General features: G+C 38.0%; 1 long non-coding RNA gene across 1 annotated transcript; it reads right to left on the bottom strand.

Annotated features, from left to right (window-relative positions):
- Positions 1-2515: 2515 nt before the first annotated feature.
- On the bottom strand, positions 2516-14177 carry LOC141728229 (uncharacterized). The gene is made up of 3 exons (XR_012579086.1): positions 14065-14177; positions 10678-10692; positions 2516-2821 (listed from the first exon to the last, which is right to left on the bottom strand). It is a non-coding gene; the product is annotated as an uncharacterized LOC141728229 (long non-coding RNA).
- Between the last annotated feature and the right edge of the window lie 5679 nt (positions 14178-19856).

Here is a 19856-nt window from a genome sequence, read left to right as displayed (position 1 = left end):
TAGAATATTTCCTTCCAGCACACACTCATTAATAGTGATATTGAAATAATGCCTGGATATATCAGGGTAGCATTGGTCCAATGTGCATGCGTGAAGGAAAGAGACAGAGACTATTCTCATGATTTAAATAGATGTGAAAACGAGATGAAATACTCAAAGGAATAAAGTTATGTGGGCCCTCAATATCCAAATGCAACTGATAACGCACATTGTAGAAGATATTATTTAGTGCAAATTTTTAATGTCAGGTCAAGTCTTTTCAATACTGCAGAGAAATATGAAATTTACTGTCCTCAGAGGTTAGTGGGCTGTGGTTGAACTGCTTCTTTTTCTGTAGAAAATCTGCTGGGAAATCTTGAAATGAATACATAAGAGTTAGAGTAAATAGAAATGAGAAAAGGAAGGCCAAGGTCTACTTAGAACTAAATCTGGCCAAGTATGTCAAGAATAAAGAGAAGAGCATCTTTACTGTACAGGGAACTGTGCACTGGGACACATTGCCCAGAGAGGTTGTGGAGTCTCCCTCACTGGAGGCACTCAAGGATCGTCTGGACACAATCCTGCACCTTGTGCTCTAGGATGACCCTGCTTGAGCAGGGAGATTGGACCAGATGACCCACTGCTGTTCCTTCCAATCTTACCCATTCTGTGCCTTTATGAAATATTTTGGAAAGCTCATCATTTATTCAAGATCATACCAGGAAAACCTCATTCAAATAATTCCTCCAGAAGGTAAAGGTCCCTGCATAATACAGATATGTTTCAATATTAAGTAAATCTGAACTGAGGATATTCAAGCTTATGTCTTGAAATATATCCTCAGAGATCAATTGCAGCCTCTCAGGGCTGCAGCTGCCAACTTGGATGAAAACCGAGTTGTATCTAGAACCAAAGACAGAGTAGTTGAAAAATACAAACCAGTGCTCAGATCCTTTGATATCAATTTCAAGGAATTTCTTTCATCACGAGAAAGAGAAATGGAAGGAGAGCAAAGTTGTTTAATTAAAACGTATTCTAAAACAACAAAAATAGTGCCATTTACTTTTCTAATCTGTTCTTCCCACCAGAAAGTTACTGTGTCAAGCATAATGTAGTGATTAGATATAATAAAATGGAATAGATGGAGTTAATAAATATTAGAAGTTGTTATTATTAATAACTCTGGTAATTATGGCCAAACTACTGTTGGATTATTTATTTATTTGATTTGAGAATAACAGAGCCTAAAAATTGCCTGGAATTTCGGGAGCACAGTCTTGCTGTTGAAAGAGTGGTGACACTAATACTGCTTGAGTGGTCTGGGTTTCAAGGCTCTCTAAGTTGAGGAATCAGACAGTTCTAAGAGCCTTTGCAGAGATCACTGAAGTTGCCTCAGAGAATTACGTTGGCTATCTCTTCTTCCTCTGTCATGTAAGATCTGGTGTAGCTCAGTGAAAAGGCAGCTGCCTAGAGCCAGCATTCCAGCAACAACTGCAGCAAGGGTTTTAGCCTGGAAGTCACTCTCTGACCCAGTGCATTCTGTGCAGATGCATTTACAACTTAAAGTGATATACAGAAGATCCACAAAGTGGGAAATGTTCAAAAGCCAGTATCAATGGTTTGTAAATCTTCTGGTTTATTTCTCCCCAGTTATTTGTTCGTGGTTGTCCTTGTTTTAATTTTATTTCTATCACCAATACATGATGGGTGACTCTGTGATACAATATGCTGAAACCATTATTGACTCCTAATGAAAGAGTTATGAAAACAAAGAGCAATGAGAGTAAGTAGTAATTCCCTTTCCTTCCTGTCAATTTCCCCTTACCCTTCCTTTTCCTTTTTCCTAAAACAAAAAAAGGGAAATAGAAAATAGAAATTATCATCCTATAATCTTTCCCCCTTCCCCTTTTCCTTTTATCTGTTTTAACAAGAGTTTATCCTCCTTCACTAGAAACATGTAGTCCCTTTGCTATTATATAAGCTGTGGATGAATGATATTTGCTGTGCATTTATTTGGGACTAAGAGAGTCTTGGTACAACAACGATGAAAAAACCTAGCCAAAAACAAAGGTAGAATTGATTGTTGTCTACATATGCTTTTTCTCTTCACATACAATACTTAAATAATATGTAGACATACAGAGATGTATATGCTATATATTTTTTATCGACATATATACAGACTACATATATATGCAGAATGTGCATATTGATCATCTAATACATAATGTGTACACTCAGTATGTATATGCTTTATATGTATGATACACAGTCTGCATCTACATTATCATATAGGAATACTAAATTTTTTTGTCCTTAATATGTTAAATTGTGTAACTTTTAAAAGCATTAGACTGATTTTGTACCACTTCAGTGATTTTTTTTCTAATTCAGTGAGATTTAGTGAAGTTGCATGAATTTTAAATCAGCATGAAAGAAGAAAGAACTCCTTACAGTGAAAGATTGTAATAAAGCAAGATTATGTGTCAATGCATCTCTCATTTTTTTCTTTCATTTCTACACGTTATTCGTCTTTCTGTGTTTTTTCTTTATTTTTTAATCAGACTTTTTTTCATGTAATATACTTTTTATCATCTTACAGTTCTGTATGATTTGTTTTTCATTGCATCAACAGCTTCCTTCAAATTAGCGATTTTATGAAAATTCTTTCTCATCTCAGCTGAAGGACACAAGACTTGCATTCTTTCTAGCAGAATTTCTTTTGGATGTGACCTTTTTATTCCAGCCTGTTTTCAGTTTTGTGGTGAGTTGGCCTCAATTAACAATTAACACCCACCAGCTGCTGGCTCACTCCTTGCCCCCAGAGGAAAATAGAAGGAAACTGTAAGAGCAGAAAATAAGAAAAAACCTTCGGGTTAGGATAAAACAGTTTAAAAGAAAGAGGAAGGACAGAAAAAATTAACAAAAAACAATTACATGATGAAGAAGTGAGCACTTACCACCTCCTACCAGCAGAAGAATCACTGATCCCATAGAGACTCACTGGGTATTTTGGAAACTCTACAATCTGCTTTGATTGAGTAAAATGAGTATGAGAATGAGTACAACATAGCATGGATTATTCCTTTGGTAGCTGAGGTCAGTGTCTTGCTGTGTCTGTTCCCAAAATCTTGCCCCCCTCTAGCTGCCATGCTGGGGGGCGGCAGAGTGAGAAATAGAGGTGGTCTTGATGGTGTGCCAGCACTGCTCAGCAATAGATATGACTTTGTTGTGCTACTCAGACTGTTTTGCTTTTCAGATTGTTTTAGCCACAAGTATAAAACATGGTACAAGGTGAATTGCTATTAAGAAGTGTACTTGCGTCCTAGCCAGATCCAGTACAACTTTTCTCTCTAAACTTGGGGAACATACAGTGTCATAACATGCTATAAATTTTTTTGTGACACGTCTCCATGGCATTTTCCAATAAGAATTCTGATTTATGAGAATTCTGATTTACTCTCTATTTTGATTCTACTAGAAGAAGAGTGTCTCTTGGTATGTTTTATCTATTTTGTTCCACTTCTTTTGGTGGAACTCATTATAGATCCAAACTTCATCCCCTGGTTGTATTTCATTATTGTACCCTCCCTCCCTTCTCCTTTAACTCTTGACTCCTCATACAGAGAAATTTGGGGCTGTTGACTACAGCAACACTTCTGCCTCTCACACAGAAGTAGTGTGTGTCTGTATTGTATATCCTACTTCTCATAAGCTGTAACAGTGTTGTGTAATTTGTATTACATGTCAGAAAGTGAAACTGATTAGCACAGAGAAGTTTATATATTGCACAAGAATAATAGCAGGAAGACACCAAAACTCCTTATTCTCAGTTGAGTGTCCCTACTCAGTGTTACCTCCTGTTAGCTCATGCACATGTATCTTTCATCTCCTCCTGTGACTTCATATTTTTGAAGCTGTGTGACTGGACAAGAAAAAGTCTGAAAAAATTCCCTGTCTTTTATCTGGACAAACATTTACCCTGATGAATCAAGAAATTCTCAAGGAAATTTGGAGCTACTTTTTTTAACTTATGAGGAAGAAACTGAAATTAACTTTGTTCCTCTTGAACGAGTCTTTCCTTTCTTAGAATTATTGTTGTGTTACTAAAAATGTACAATGCATAAATATACAGAGTTCTTCTTCTCACATGAATTACAGCAACCTGAGAGTGGGCTGTAGGAGTGTTAGTCCTCTGTACAAAAGTGAATTTAATCTAAAGTTGTCTGACTCAAATCTGTTCTTGAATTCAAGACAGACATTACAAGGTGTACTTGTATTACTATTTTCATAGCTCTTCAGTACTCAGAGCTATGAGAAATGCACTATCCACGCACCATCATGCTCTAATCTTAAATTTAGAGAAGCTTCAACAAATTAATGCATTATTCCAAGGAACTGAAGAGAGGCATTGTAGTATGAAAGACTCTAAATTCTGTAATGCAAATTAGACAAAGGCAAGACAGATCTAAACGTGCCTCTGAAACAGACAGCAAGCTATTCTTTCCAGAATCTGCAGTGTATTTCTGTGTATTCTCATTGTTTTGATTACAAGAAACCAAAATACTACACAGACATGGGCGACAGCTTGCAACATCCCCTGTTCTCTTCTCAGACATTGAAGGCTTTAATTTTGTTCTCTTTTGTTTTGTTTTACTACGTTTTGTTAGCAGTCCTTACCACAAAAGTGACAATCCTGCTTTCAATAGCAAAAGTTCTTTTATCTTGTCCCCTCTAAAATCTTAATATAGTTTCTCTCTCTCAGCCTGGGTTCCATGCACTGATGATCTACAAAAGTCATTCTGCTTCTGTAATCCATACTTTTCAGTAGAAACTATTCCTTGGGTAATAAAAGGGTAAGGCAAAGTTTGCTTATTATATTTACATCTGAATCCTAGTATGATTGATTTAGAAACACAGAGGCCTGTAATACAGTATTGGTGTTGCTAATATCAGGCCAGAAGGTTTTTAGAAAATTTACAAAGCCTCAGGACTAAGGGAGTGAAAGGGTGATCCTAACATAATGAAAAGTGGTAGGAATAAAGTGTGTGTATAAAAATTTTAACTGTGTTATTATGTTACCTTTTCTGTAAAGATGAGATTTAGATTTATAGCTATTCTTGATTTAGACTAGCATGAGGTAATAAGAACTGTGGTAGAATTGATATTTTCTGAAAACAGTGTGAATAATAGGAATAGGGAAGAAACTGTTCCTCAAGTTAAAATTTTGGATAAGATAAATTTTTTCATAGATTAGGCACTTAAAGATCTTCTCTGAAAAGTAGTGCACAGGACTTCTGCGTGTGACCCAACAAGGTGTAAATTATCTGTATTATATTTTCATGATTATGTAATTATGTTGTGAGGTAATTGAACAGTTTTACATCTTCCTCAAATCATGACAAAAATAAACACTCTTAAGATTACTTAACTCTTTTATAATTTATGTGCTCATGTGATTTCAAGATCAACCATGAAATTAGGAAACTTTTTAACTTTCACTGATTTTACTTCATTAGAAAGCATATTTCTATGTCCTCACTTTTCCTTTAAAAATATTTATTAACAAGAAATCTCTTTTTTTTTTTTGCTATTTTACCCAGAACCCTGCATTTTTCCATCAAATTTAGAGCAGTTAATCAACCAAACAAAATCTGTTAAATGATTGAGTTCTGAACAATCAAGGTTAAATCAACTTCAAAGAAAATAATTAGCTAAAATATTGAAATGAAAACAAACAAAACAATTAAAATTGCTGCAAACCTTAACCTCACGAATTAATCTAGAAAAAATGTGAAATACACTTCAGATTTCAATGTCAAGGATATAAATTATGAAACTTGATTAAAAACTGATGCGAACTGTCTAGTTATAAAACAATATCCCATAAATAGAAAGTTTACAAAACCATGGAAGCAAATTAAAGGAAAAAAAGGTTAAATGGCTGATGTATTTTGCTTTTCACTTTTTATTAGTTGTTCATTCCTTTGTACATTTCATTTATTTATTATGAAACCTTGCAAAAAAAGGATAGACAGAAGAAAGAAACACAAAGTTCTTCTCTTTGGTGAACACTTCAGCATAAAATAGTTTTACAAATGAGACAACCATAACTGAAGTAATGCCCTAAGTGGAAATAAAAAGCTAAAAACTTTTTTCCAAAAGAAAAGAAAATTTTTGTCAAGAATAACAGTTTCATGTGACTCTCAGCCCTTGTATATTCACAGCTGAAATGCATAATGTTCAGTTACTTCTTTAACCTTCATCTTATATTCTTCGATATGTGTCTCACTGGAGCAAGGAGTGGAGTCTGCAGCTGAAATGTGTTGAAGCAGTAGTGGCATGTGGAGGTAACACCGTGAGCTGCAGTGTGTCTGTTCAAATGAGGTCCAGGCTGCCTCAAGACAAGGGAGACCACAGTGGAAAATGCTAATTTTGCATTAAATTTCACTATATTACACTTAACTTGAGCCAATCAGAGAAGCAATAAGGACCCCTACCTAAACGTATCTAACAAAAATGCTGGAAGCTATCAGAGGCTGAAGAGGCGTGCTTTAGGAAGGCATTCCATGGACTCCCTAAAGGTACATTAGGGGGCTCTCTGGAAGGCTCGTGCCAATGCAGGGACACCCTTGAGGGCCACAGTCCATGGATGGCCCACACAGGGTGTGACACTGGGTAAGGGGCAACCATGAGGGACGGTGGCCCTGGGTGACCCAGGCCAGGCAGGAGCACAAATGAGCAGAGCAGCAGAAATCTTTAAAGGCAGAGATACCACCTGAACCTCCTAAGCCTCTTAACACCTGGCTGGTGAACTGGACAGACTGAGTATAAGACATGGTGAAAATATGTAAAATTGCAAACAGAGAGAAAAAATGATATTTATTTAGATGCAGCGGTGTGGGTGTGTGTATGTGTGAAAGTGTGCTTCAATATGCTTTTTTTTTGTTCTTTTTTTTTTCCCCTCAATATCTTTAAAAAAAAGATCAGGCGTTTGTGTTGTGTGTCAACAAATTAAGATAGGTAAAATTCACACTTCTAGAGGTTTTTTCTTGCCTGTGACATCAGTATCAAGGGAATTTACCCTAAAGTTTGTATGAAAATTGCATACTATTACACTAATGTACACCTCAGTTTACAAACTATCTATCTTCACTTTATTCGCTTACAGTAAATATAGGAACATCTTAAAACTGTGGTTTTGGAGTTACAAGTACAGAAATATACAGAATAACTATATCCCTGTATTTCTTTATTTGAGGTAAATGTTTAAATACATTACTTGTAGTAGGCTAGAAGCTCACAAGGCAAGAAAACTTCAATGCAGAATTTATGCTTACACACTTGGTTACTTAACTAATGGTCCTAGATAGGGAACAGTGTTTGATTATTCTTTCTAAGAAACTGTGTCAGGATAAGGAAAACATTCTTTTAAGTTTTGCTGTGATGTAAGTCACTAAAAACCTTCTGAAATTTAGTGTGCTGCTTTATAAGCAGAGTCACTCATTGTCAGTCCATTCATTAACTAATATGAATTAATAGATCATTAACAAGACATTGCAGCACTGAACTCTTTAATATTTTTTTATAATATTTAATAATATGCTATGAGATATTTATAGAGTATGTAATTTTATATATATTTTATGGAATTGTTGCTGTATTTTAAGATCACTGGTAACCAAGCACCATGCATTTGCTTGGTCATTTTCCTCTGATGGGATGAGGGAGAGAACTAGAAGAATAAAAATAAGAAAACTCATGGCTTAAGGTAAAGGCAGTATAACAGGTAAAGCAGGAGCTGCAGGTGCAAGCAAAGCAATAAAGGAATTCATTCACCACTTTCCATGGTCAGGCAGGTGAAAGAAAAGCCAGGCTCCATCCCATGTAGCAGTGACTTGGGAAGACAAAGCACCATTACTCAAATTGTGACCCTCTTCCTCCCTCTTCAGTTAGCTTTCATTACTGAACATGATGCTGTATGGAATAGAATATCCCTTTAGTCACCTGGGGTCACCAGTCCTGGCTGTGTCCCCTCCCAACCTTTTGTGCACCTGCAGCCTATTCACTTGTGGGGTGATGGGAGAAGCAGAAAAGGCCTTGACTCTGAGTATGATAAAATTTTATTATACAATTTTTATAGTAAGTTTTACTTGGCATAAACAGAGCCTTCAGAATGAGAGATATTGGACATATTTTAATTATATTAACTTAGTGGATAACTTGTGTTGATCTGTGTGTAAAGAACTAGGCTATTTTCTTTGGAGTTATACTTGTTATCATTTTGTCCTCTCTTGGTATGACAACAACAACAAAGTAACCTCAAGTTCAGACACAGCAGGAGCAGGCTGTCTTTACTGTTTTTGCTGCAGGGTGAAGTATTCTTTTTACTGTTAGACCTTGTTTTCAACTGATAGTAGAGCATAGAAGAATAATCTTGCAGTAGTGTACTGATGTCAAAAAAAATTAGTCCATTGCTATGTAACATATTCTATGGGATTTTTTGCTGTGTAGCTCGTTTGTCAATGAAACTGCTAGTCAGTGTTTTAACCCCTGTTTAAGACAGGCAGTAGCTCTTTCAGCTAAGATACTTCCCACATGCTGTTAATAGTGGAATGTTGTTAAAGGGACTAGTATGTTAAACATGTCCATGAAAACCCAAAGCTGGTCTTAGTGAACTTTACACAGCATTAGAAAGAATAGCTCTGACCATGCAAGGCTTTGGCTTTAGCATTTCTCTCTTGATTTCTGTATTTGTCCTGCCTCTGTTATGATTCAAGCTTGCAGCTGGCACTGAAGAGCAAAGAACAGAGTAATTTTATGCTTCCTAATATATACTTTTGATGATTAGATGATGTTTAAGCTGAAAGCACATTAAGAAATTTCAGCATGATCCAGGAGATGTAAAAATAAATGAATTGACAGATTCAGAGATGAACTAGGTCTCATTTTCTTCCTTTTCAAATCCTCCCTCATTTTCAGGATTTATACCAGTTGCCACATTTCCTTGATTAGTAGAGCAAGCATTATTTAGCAATTCTTAAAAAATCTTCACTAAAAAGATATATTTTGTATTTTACCGGCTTATTAGAGAACTGCACTAACAGTTCACTAATAACAGTTTTAGAAAAGATTTTTAGTCATAGCATTCAATGGAAGGCAGACAATAGCCATCCATATGCCTTAAAAATCTGTCCCATTGTCCTTGTAGGATGTTGCTGCCATATGAGAAAAGAAAGGTATGTGTATAAATATGTATGCATTGCAAGCTGCTCCCTGAGAGCATTGATGGCAGTTAGTTAGATTGTGCTTTGGCAGTAACATGTAGCCTAAAGTTATTTTAGCCACATTTCAGTCCATCAGTAATCAGTAATCTAATCATTCAGTTCTACAAAACTTCTTTCCTTTTATTTGAAAAGCCTAAGTATTGAAACTTCATATTCTGTCTAATATTAAGGACACCTTTCCTCCCTCTCAGAAAAGGAGATGTTGGTTTATTTAACTCATTTAGTGCTTTTCATCTGCTTCCTAACTTTTATCCTGGTAATATGAGGCTCTGTGTTTTGTCATGTCTAAAGACATAACTCTTAGGTGTATATAAATGTTCAAAAACCCATGTACATAATGGTAGATAAATGAATTTAATGATATTTCTGGATATCTTGAACAACAAAGAGAAACAAATCTAAGTTGAAACCTTTCCTGCTTCTTTTTTGAAAAAAAAAATCGTAAAAAATAAAACTCAGTATTTCCTTCTACACATAGTAGATCATCAATATTCAGATCACTGATACAGATAATTTTTTTTAGATATGAAAGATAAATTTTTTTGTAGTAAGACTTGTGCATGCTACTTTCAAATATAAAAGGGGCTTTTTTGTTTGTGTCTAACAGTGAAGACAACTCTGAACAAGATCTCCTGATATATTTCAGTATATCAATATTGTCTATATTACATTTAAGTAAAACAAGATGTACTCAATTCTCTTCCTTTTACTTGATACTTTTCTCTAAATTTGAGATGCATTAGACCACAATTCTTTATGGATAAAAAATTAGGTCAGAAAATTCTTAACAGTGCTTTCCTTTAGCCTCTTTTTCTACTCATCTTCCCTGCTGAGGAAGATACTTTCACAGAAAACATCTTACCTCTGTGCAATTATTTCAGGAAAATATTAATGATGTAAGAGATTAAGTATGATTTACTACCTAATTGGTAATGCAGTCCTGTAAATATTGATTATGAGATTAGTATTATTCAGTTTTTTATTTCCTTTAGCAGACTGATAGAAATTGCACTTAGGAAAACAGTGTATGATGCCCAGACTAGTGAGGTTAAAATTACTACTTAAAATGATGATTTCAGAAGTTTATAAATGTTTTGGACAACTACTCCCAGATCAATAGGATTACACTCAATAAAGTATTTGAAAGGAGAAATCAAACACACAGCTACAAAATGAGGAGAAAATAGATGGGCAGAGTTGTAGAGAAGAATGTGGAGTTTACAATGGATTAAAAAGTATTTTTGAAAAATTAAATCTAATTCTGAGGCAGACTAACAAGATTGTTGTATGCCAGTCAAAAAATAGCAATAGCAAATAGAAATAGTTGAAGAAAAGTGGATTTCTAGTATCTGATGTTGGTGAGACTGCAAATGTAGTAGTGTGTTTTATAAGGATGTAAAAGCAATCTTACCTTTTTTAAAACAGTCTCTTTGTCTGGGTTTATCTCGGCTGTTTGAGGGGCCTGAAAGGCCCGGGGTGGCCTTGGGGCACCACGCGTGTTGAAGGACGAGAAGAGGCTTCAGTTCTTCTTTCTGGTTTTATGTTTATTAATTGTTTATCTAAAAGATGTTCTTTCAGCTCAACAGAGATCCGCACAGCAGTCAGCCATGGGCACACTCTCTCCTGCCCTCCGGGCAGCCACGTATCTTTATACCCTTTGCTACGTGTACAATATTTATCATTTTTCCCCAATACCATCTATTCTTATAACTCGGTGTACTCTTAGTAATAACCAATAGAAAGGTGCCACCGTGGCCAAAGAAGATGGAGGAGAGGAGGAAGAAGGAGGAGGACAGGACACACCCCAATTCCTCCATCTTACTCCTCTAAACCCCCCTGTACATAAATCTTAAACCTTGTGTCTCACCCTCTAATTAACTAATCTTTCCACCCTTCACCCCGGTGAGGCCCTGTGAAGCCCTCATCCTTGTCGTCTCCTGTGTAGGGTTAAAGTCCAGCTACCAGACACTTCTGGCAACATTCCAGGACTCCCGAGACCCCCAAGCTGGTCTCGGAGGCTCAGCATCTCAGGACTGAGATATTGAGATCCGACATCTCCCCCTTCTGTTTGCCCCAAGAAAACCTCTTTTACAATCTGATTCATGGCATCTGGGACGACATGGATGAGGACTAGGAAAGCTATTACAATATAAAATCCTAAACTACTAAAACATAAAATCCTACCCTTAAAATTCTTCTCCAAATGGGAGAAATGTCAAAGAAATCCACCCTTAAAATTCCTCTCCAAATGGGAGAAATGTCAAAAAAAATCTACCCTTAAAATTTCTCTCCAAATGGGAGAAATGTCAAAGAAATCTGCCAGCTGATCAATATATGATCCTTTGTCAGTTTCCCCTGTAATAGGTAAATTTATCCCATTGCCTATTGCAATTCAAGATCCCAAGGAGAAAACCCCCCAGTGTCTTTCGTTCTTATACAGAAATATTCAAGACCCCAAAGGGAAAACCCCCCAGAGTCTTTCGTTTCTCTTGTTTCTCTTCTGAGTTGTCCTTTGCAGTCTGAGTCCCGACTTTTGTCTGAGTATTCGTTTCTTCTTATATCTTGTTGAGGAAAATCGTTGCATAGTTGCAGAGTCGTTACGAAATGATGCTGTATCTCCGCTGAACCGATCTGGTATGTTGTGCACTCAGGGGTTACCTAGTTTTTGATTCAACTGACAATAGGGTTAGAACACACACAAGCCTCCCCAGGAGGGGAGAGGCTTAGGACCCCGAGGGTTTTTACCAAAGGCACCAAGTCTGGAGAGGGCCCCTCCTCATCTGAGACGTCACCGGGGGTCTGGCCCGCCCCCGCCCGCGCTCGGCGCATGCGTGCTTTCCGAGCTGCTCTGTGTCTCTCCCGAGGTAATTTTTTCCTCTCCCTTTTTATTCCGCCTCTGAATTTTCCCCCTCGGTCTGCCCCTGACTGTCTCCTCCTCCTCCGACGCTGTGTGTGTGTGTGGCCCTATGTCGGTGTGTGCGGCCGTCCCCGCCGGCACCCGCGCCCGCCGCGACTCGCACCGGGTTTTTTTTTTTTTTTTTTTTTTTTTTTTGCGTCACAACCGCGCGCCTCTTGCGTCTCGCCGCAGCTTTCTGGGATTGCGCAATTTCCCCCATGCCGCTGCCCATGTCGGACGCCCCTTCTGCGCTGGCATGTGACTCTGCCCTCCCGGGTTCTTGCGAGTTTTGCCTGCCGCGCGCGTTTCTGCTACTTTGCCGGCCCCCGGGGCCGCTGCACCCCCCGGCCCTGAGCTTAGCAAAGCCATATCTGAACACGCGTCTCTTGTTTTTCCTTCAGCCGCGCTCCCCGCCTGCTCCGCCGCCGCGAGAAAGCGCCTCCCCCCGGTCCCCTCTCCCCCCCCGTTCTCCCTCTGCTCCTGAGTCCTCCATGCTCTCTGGACTTTTTGGACGCTTTTTGGGAGTTTCCCGAGGTTTCTGGGTTTTGGGACCGGGTGTTTTAATAATATTTCTTGCTCTTTTTTCTCCAAGAGCATTTTTCCACTCGGCCTTTTAAGGCCAGAGCTAATAATTTTTTCTTTCCTGGAGCCTTGCTCCCCCCTCTCTTTCAGAGAGTCCCCCCCCGGACGTCTGCTGCGTCTCGGGGTTATTTCTTCCTGGCCTTTTAAGGCCAGAGCTAATTTTTTCCGGAGTCCTGCTCCCCCCTCTTCCGAGGGCCCCCCCCCGGACGTCTGGTGCGTCTCGGGGGTTTTCCTCTCGGCCTTTTAAGGCCAGAGCTAATTAATTTTTGTATGTTTGTGTCACACCTTATAAGGTGGACAAAATTTCCCGTTGTTCCTGGGAAGGTGTGCCTCCCATGTTCTTATTTTCAGGCTTTCTTACCAAATCTGTCGTTCAGAGCAGTCTGGACGTCTCGGTCTGTCCAGCAGATCACGAGAGGTGGACCCAGGGCGCCTTCTGGTTCCAGTCCGGGCTGTTCTGTTACGAATTCTCTTCGGCAGAAACTGAGAGATGGAATTCTCAGTGACTGCTGGTTTTTTTTTGCAGTCTCTGCTGGCTTTTTTTTCTCTTCTTCTCTCTTTTTTTCTTCAGGGCTTTGAAGGTGGTGGTGGTCCCCCCGAAAGGTTGTGGTGGTCAGAGCTCACCCAGTGGAAGCCAAGTGTCCGGTTTATCTTCCCCCGAAAGGTTGTGGTGGTTCGTGGTCCGTCCAGGGACGCCAAGTCTGGGTTTATCTCGGCTGTTTGAGGGGCCTGAAAGGCCCGGGGTGGCCTTGGGGCACCACGCGTGTTGAAGGACGAGAAGAGGCTTCAGTTCTTCTTTCTGGTTTTATGTTTATTAATTGTTTATCTAAAAGATGTTCTTTCAGCTCAACAGAGATCCGCACAGCAGTCAGCCATGGGCACACTCTCTCCTGCCCTCCGGGCAGCCACGTATCTTTATACCCTTTGCTACGTGTACAATATTTATCATTTTTCCCCAATACCATCTATTCTTATAACTCGGTGTACTCTTAGTAATAACCAATAGAAAGGTGCCACCGTGGCCAAAGAAGATGGAGGAGAGGAGGAAGAAGGAGGAGGACAGGACACACCCCAATTCCTCCATCTTACTCCTCTAAACCCCCCTGTACATAAATCTTAAACCTTGTGTCTCACCCTCTAATTAACTAATCTTTCCACCCTTCACCCCGGTGAGGCCCTGTGAAGCCCTCATCCTTGTCGTCTCCTGTGTAGGGTTAAAGTCCAGCTACCAGACACTTCTGGCAACATTCCAGGACTCCCGAGACCCCCAAGCTGGTCTCGGAGGCTCAGCATCTCAGGACTGAGATATTGAGATCCGACATCTTTGTCTCCTTTCCTCCGCAATTTCCCTAATCAAGAAAATGTTCAGGAAGGAAGATACCTTATTATGTTGACTTTTATGCACCAGCTCTTAAGGAAGATATCAGAAGTCTGGAGGAAAGGAAAAATAAAAGGAGTACAAGTAGAATAGAGAAGAAAACAGAAAATATGCCTTTTAAGAGAAGATCTAGGAAGACTCAAACAATTTAGAAAATGTTGCAGCAAAACTGGTGAAGTAATTGTTTTCTTCAGCAATTTGGATAATAGCAACATTATGGGGCAAGAGGAAAAAAGCAAGTATTTTCTAAATACAAGTTTCTGAAGTCTCCCCATCTGGAGGTTTTTAATAATGGATTGAACAAACAAAACAGAAGTGTTCTTATCCTCCCTCAAGAGATGAGGGACTATCCTCCCCCAAGAAATTATGTTTCCTTAAAGTAACTTCATATTTATGGCTACATGATTATGATGGCTCATTTGATATGTCAGTTTACCTATGGGCTGCATATTTGATTATGAAAACAACCCTTAATAGTAAACTGTTTTATGTCTCACTGCCCTGTAATAATTTCCAAGAATTAAAAAGATGGAGTGAAATCTCATCTGATTTCAGAAGGGCTTGGGCCTTTTCATTGGCATTCAGGTAACTTTTATTTATCTTTTGTTTACAGGTAAAGAAATAATAAATTCTTCTAGTGATTCAAAATTTTTCTATAGACTGATATTGACTTAGGATACATTAATTGTAGGACTGAATTTCTGAAAAGCACCTGCAGGTTTTAGGACTGCAAATTCCAGTGAAAATTAAAACTCACTCAAGTTATCCAAGAGCTTTTCCAATGAATATATGTCTCTTAGGGATAAATAACCAGAAGAGGTGAGGAGGAGGGGCAGTAAGGACAGGTGTAAAGGAGGGATTACACTGAACAGTGCTTGCAATTAGGTACAACATGGTTGAGATACTCTGGTTTTAGTTTAGGGAAAAGCTAATAAAGTAGATGCTGTTCTGGGAATCTACTGTAGGTCATCCATCCAGTAGGATGACATCAGTGTATTACTATATTAGGCATTAAGAGAAATCTCTAGATCAATTGCTCTTGGCCTTACAGATGACTGCAACTTCCTAGATCTTACCTTGCGACTATCATACATCACGCACAAACAGGTTCAGGAAATTGCCAAAGCATGTTGAAGATAATGTTTTGATACAGACACTAAGACGGCAAAACAGAGAAGAGGTAAAACCTGTTTGGCAGGCAGTCACTAGCGATTCACCTTAGGGCTCAGTTTTAGGGCCAGTTCTCTTCAATGTTTTTATCAATAACCTGGACACAGGAGTTTTGTGCACACAAAATGAGTTTGATAACAATACTAAGACAGGAGAAGCTGTTGATTCTGTGAAGGATAGAGAGGCCTTACAGAGATATCATGATAGACCAGAGCATTGGACAATTACCTGTTGCATGAAATTTACATAGCAAGTACTGGATTCTGCACCTGAGAGTGTAATCCTGGATGAATGCATGGACTGGGGGACAAGAGCCTGGAATGTAGATCTGCAGAAAGGGATATGGAGAGTTTGTTTGATGACCAGCTCAATATGAGTCAGCAATATGCCCGCAAGGCCAAAAGAGCCAACTCTATCTGGGAGTTTTTGGCACAGTGTAACTTACTGGTGGAAAGGATTGTCCAGCTCTACGCAGCACTGGTGTATCCTCAAGTGCTGTGCGCAGTTTTGTCTTTCTAAATGCAAGAAGGATGTGAAAATATTAGAATGTGTGCAGAGGATGACAGCAAAGAAAGGTCTAGAGGGCATGGCTTATGCAGAATGGTTGAACACTATGTTTGTTCAGCTTTGAGGAGGCTGAAGGGTGATCTCATTGCTGTCCACAGCCTCCTCATGGGAGGAAGCAGAGAAGGAGGTGATGACCTCGTCTCTCTAGTGTCTGGTGATAGGACACAAGGGAATGCCTTCCAGCTGCATCACTAACAGTTCAGATTAAATATTAGGGAAGAGTTCATTGATCAAGCAGTGGAACAAGCTCCCCAGGAAAGCAGTCATGGCTCCAAGCCTGTTACAGCTCAAGAAGCATCTGGGGAATGCTCTTAGCTATATGATTTAGCTTTTAGTTTGCCCTGTCTGGAGTCAGGAGTTGAACTCAGTGAACCTTGTGGGTGCCTTTCAACACAGGATATTCTATAATTCTAAATAAGGTATCTCGGAATACTTTTATAGAAAAAAAGAGATGAGCTCGTCTAAGCATGACTCATCTCATTCTAAATTAGATTTGTACTAGATTTGTACATATGGCTATCCAAATTGTTTCTTAAAAGGACATGCACCTCCCCATTTGCTATGATAGCATTTTAAAATTCCAGACAGCTCCTTTAGTCATGCCTGAAGTTATGCTATTTGAACTGTGTCCTTAGTCACCTTAGTACTTCAGCATTGCTAAAAACCTTCCAAAACAAAAAATAAAGAAATGCAATACATCTAAAGTTCTAATCTCCTCTATTAAATTCAAGGAGTTTGTAATTTTCTTTTGGGAACAGGATTTGAAAATAATTTGTGCTATGACAATATTTTTTTTTAATCATCCATTCACTGCACTTAAAAGTTGTTAGAAAGTCTTTTCATAAACTATAATCACTTACATGGAAAAGCTCATTTAGTTAGTAGTTCACAATAAATGAGATAAAGGTAATGTTCTGAATTTAGGCTATAAATAGTGCAATGAATTTCATAAACATTTTCAGGAAATTGTATTAGAAACAGAGTAGGGCTAGAAATAGGCTAAAACAAACAAACAAACCTCTCTAGCCTCTATTTTTTTCTTTTTTTTTTACCATTTTATTGTCTTCTATTTATTATATATGGGAAGTGCATTCTATTGTCACATTCTGCAACTGCCTGCATGATGTGACAATCTTTCCTGTTGATATGAATGCAAATACATACACACAGATGTCTGGGGCATAACCTGCTAATTTTTTCCTTTTTTAAAGAAATCTCCTTAATTGTCTATCACCAGGCATGTATGTTATTCTCATTTTAAATGTACATCAGATATTGGTGAGAAAAAATCACTTTCCATAAAAACAAACAGATCTAATATCATTCATTCAGACTCTGAAGGAAATCTAATGAAGCAGAAAAAAACCCAATAATGCTTCATTCATCTCCTAGCTCTGAAAAAAAATTCTGGGTCATTTGAAAGGGAACAGTTTTCATCAATTAAACACACAAAAAAGAATCAGCACATTATTAATTATTAATATAAGCAAGATAAACAAAATAGAGCCCAGTGAGGGCCCTCTGCTGAATGGAGCAGAGGATCTAGTGACAAAAGCACATGGAAAATGCTAAAGTATAGAATGGTTTTGTTATCTTAATCTTTACAGTGAGACTGTCTTTCAGGACTCTCAGGACCCTAAAAGATGCGAGGAAGTCTAAAGCAGATTCACACTCAGTAGAGGATGACCAAGCTGAGGAACATTTAAAAAGACTGGATGCACACAGGTCCGTGGGACTTGATTTGATAGAGCCACAAGTGCTGAGCAAGTTGCTCAATTTAATTGTGAGACAATTCTTAATTATCTTTGAAAGGCCATGGCAAATGTGAGAGGTGTCTCAAGAACAGAAGAAAGCAATTTTCTCTAATTTTTTCCAGAAACCTTCTGCATAGAAGACGTCTGTGTCCAGGTCAAGGGAACAGGTGCTCTCTCCTTCCTTTACACCTTCAGAGTAGTTTTCAGCACATTTAAATACAAGACACATTATGAAAGCAAGTTTTGCAAGTTTGCTCCTTGATTCCCACGGGAAAGATGATATGCACATATTGAAAAGGACTGCAGTGTTCATAAGTCGGGTCCCAACTCTTGGTGACTGAGTCGTGAAGAACAAACACACCTCCCCATCAGTCTGCCTCTAGGCTAGAGGGTCTTCATGCTAATAACATTTTTTCTAGCAACCTTCACTGGACTGAGAGAATGCCAGAAGTGATATTAAAACAGTCTCTTCATATTTATAATCTCCAGAATCATTGATTTCTGGAACAGAGTGAGACCAGAAGCAGATCTTGAATGTACAAAACATGGTTAAGGATATAAATAATTTTATGCAATCTTTTTACTCATTTTCATTGTCTTATAAAACATATTTTAAAAGATAGAAAGATGATGAAACTAAAAACTAAAAGTAAAAGCTTTTAATACTAATTTTCCTTTAAATTTGATTTAAAAAGTAGAATAAATTAAGAAATCACTAAAATAGAATAAGCTGAGCAGACAAAATTAATTTCAAAAGCATTTGTTGGGAGATTATGTCAGAATTAATACTGATGGAACAATGTGTTTGTTAAAACAACTTCAATTTCAGAGGAATTAGGGATAGGGAAGGGATTGTATTTTGTTTAAATTTATGAAGGTAACCTGGGCCACTACAGCCAGTGAGTCTGAACTTTGAGTTGTGGGAGTCTGTAGAAATTGTAATACATAGTAAAGTAAGTTGAGACATAGGCAAAGTTATTTTATTAGATAAGAGTGATAAAGATTTTTAAGGCAAAACTTCTTTCTACAAAGACTATTAAATATTTTTAGAGAAGTCAAGGAGCAGAAGGACAATAATAAACTAATTTTATTAAATAGGTGTAATTTTTTTTTGTTTTGTTCTCAAAAAAATCACTAGTCAAAGGTGTTTAAATGATGTAATCAGCATCAGCTAAAAGCTAGCTTTCATAGAATAACAATGTCTTAAAATATCACAGAATAGAAATAATTGGTCAATTTTCCTAGCAAAAAAAAAAAAAAAAAAAAAAAAAAAAAAAAAAAACTGGCATAAAATCTCCAAGATTATCTGTCTTGGGATCTGTACTTTTCACTGTAGTGAAATTTAGCCAGAGATGCAAAATAGAAGAATGAAATCTGAGCTGACTGTGAAGTCCTATAGGATGTTCTATAGAATATATTATTCTATTAACATATATTAAAACCTAAGTGGATTAATCTCACCAGAACTGAAGTACAGTCAGCTCTGATCTAAGCTAGCTGTCAACATCCCTTTTGTACTTCCTGGAGACAAAGTACATCTCTAGAATGGACTTGTTCCACCTTAATGCAGGTACTTATAATTAGCTGGTGTTTATATACCTGATATTAATTTCCCTCAACATAGAATTATATTTTCTGACTCTGAGATGTTTAGAGGCATTTGTGTCTGGTTTCCAACTAACAGCAAATCTATCACAGGCCCTTTGTCATATCTTTCACCACAATGTGGATACTTCAGATGACCTAGGGTGTCTCAGCCAGCGCTAGATACTTAGGCTGAAGAAGCAGAAACATTGTGAATCTCTCCATTGACTAGAAAGATAGATACTGACACCAGACACAGATGTTCATCTATGTTTGCAACTAGATAAACGGGATTCAAATGTGATCCACTGGGCAATCCAATCATAGACTCAGAACACCTGGCATTGCAATGGACCTCTAGATGCCACCTAATCCAACCCTCTGCTCAAATTCAGGCTGCCTTTGAAGTAATATATATTCCACTATTGAGAAATACATAAATATGTGTGGAAAAACTGAACAAAAAACCTTATCTAAGATTCTATTATATATTTATGATATAAGGCTTTAAACCCGACTTCAAGAGACATAACACAAGACTGGATAATAATCTGGAATTGTAAGCATACTACTCTCTTGTCATCAAAACACACTCAGAGTACAGAGAATTATTAGAAAGAGAATGAAGAACAAAACATAAACACTGTAATGGCACTGAA

This window comes from Zonotrichia albicollis, chromosome 2 (assembly GCF_047830755.1).
Source record: "Zonotrichia albicollis isolate bZonAlb1 chromosome 2, bZonAlb1.hap1, whole genome shotgun sequence".
Taxonomy (NCBI): domain Eukaryota; kingdom Metazoa; phylum Chordata; class Aves; order Passeriformes; family Passerellidae; genus Zonotrichia; species Zonotrichia albicollis.
Note: the sequence above shows the minus strand (reverse complement) of the source record. Positions and strands in the feature narration are given on the sequence as shown.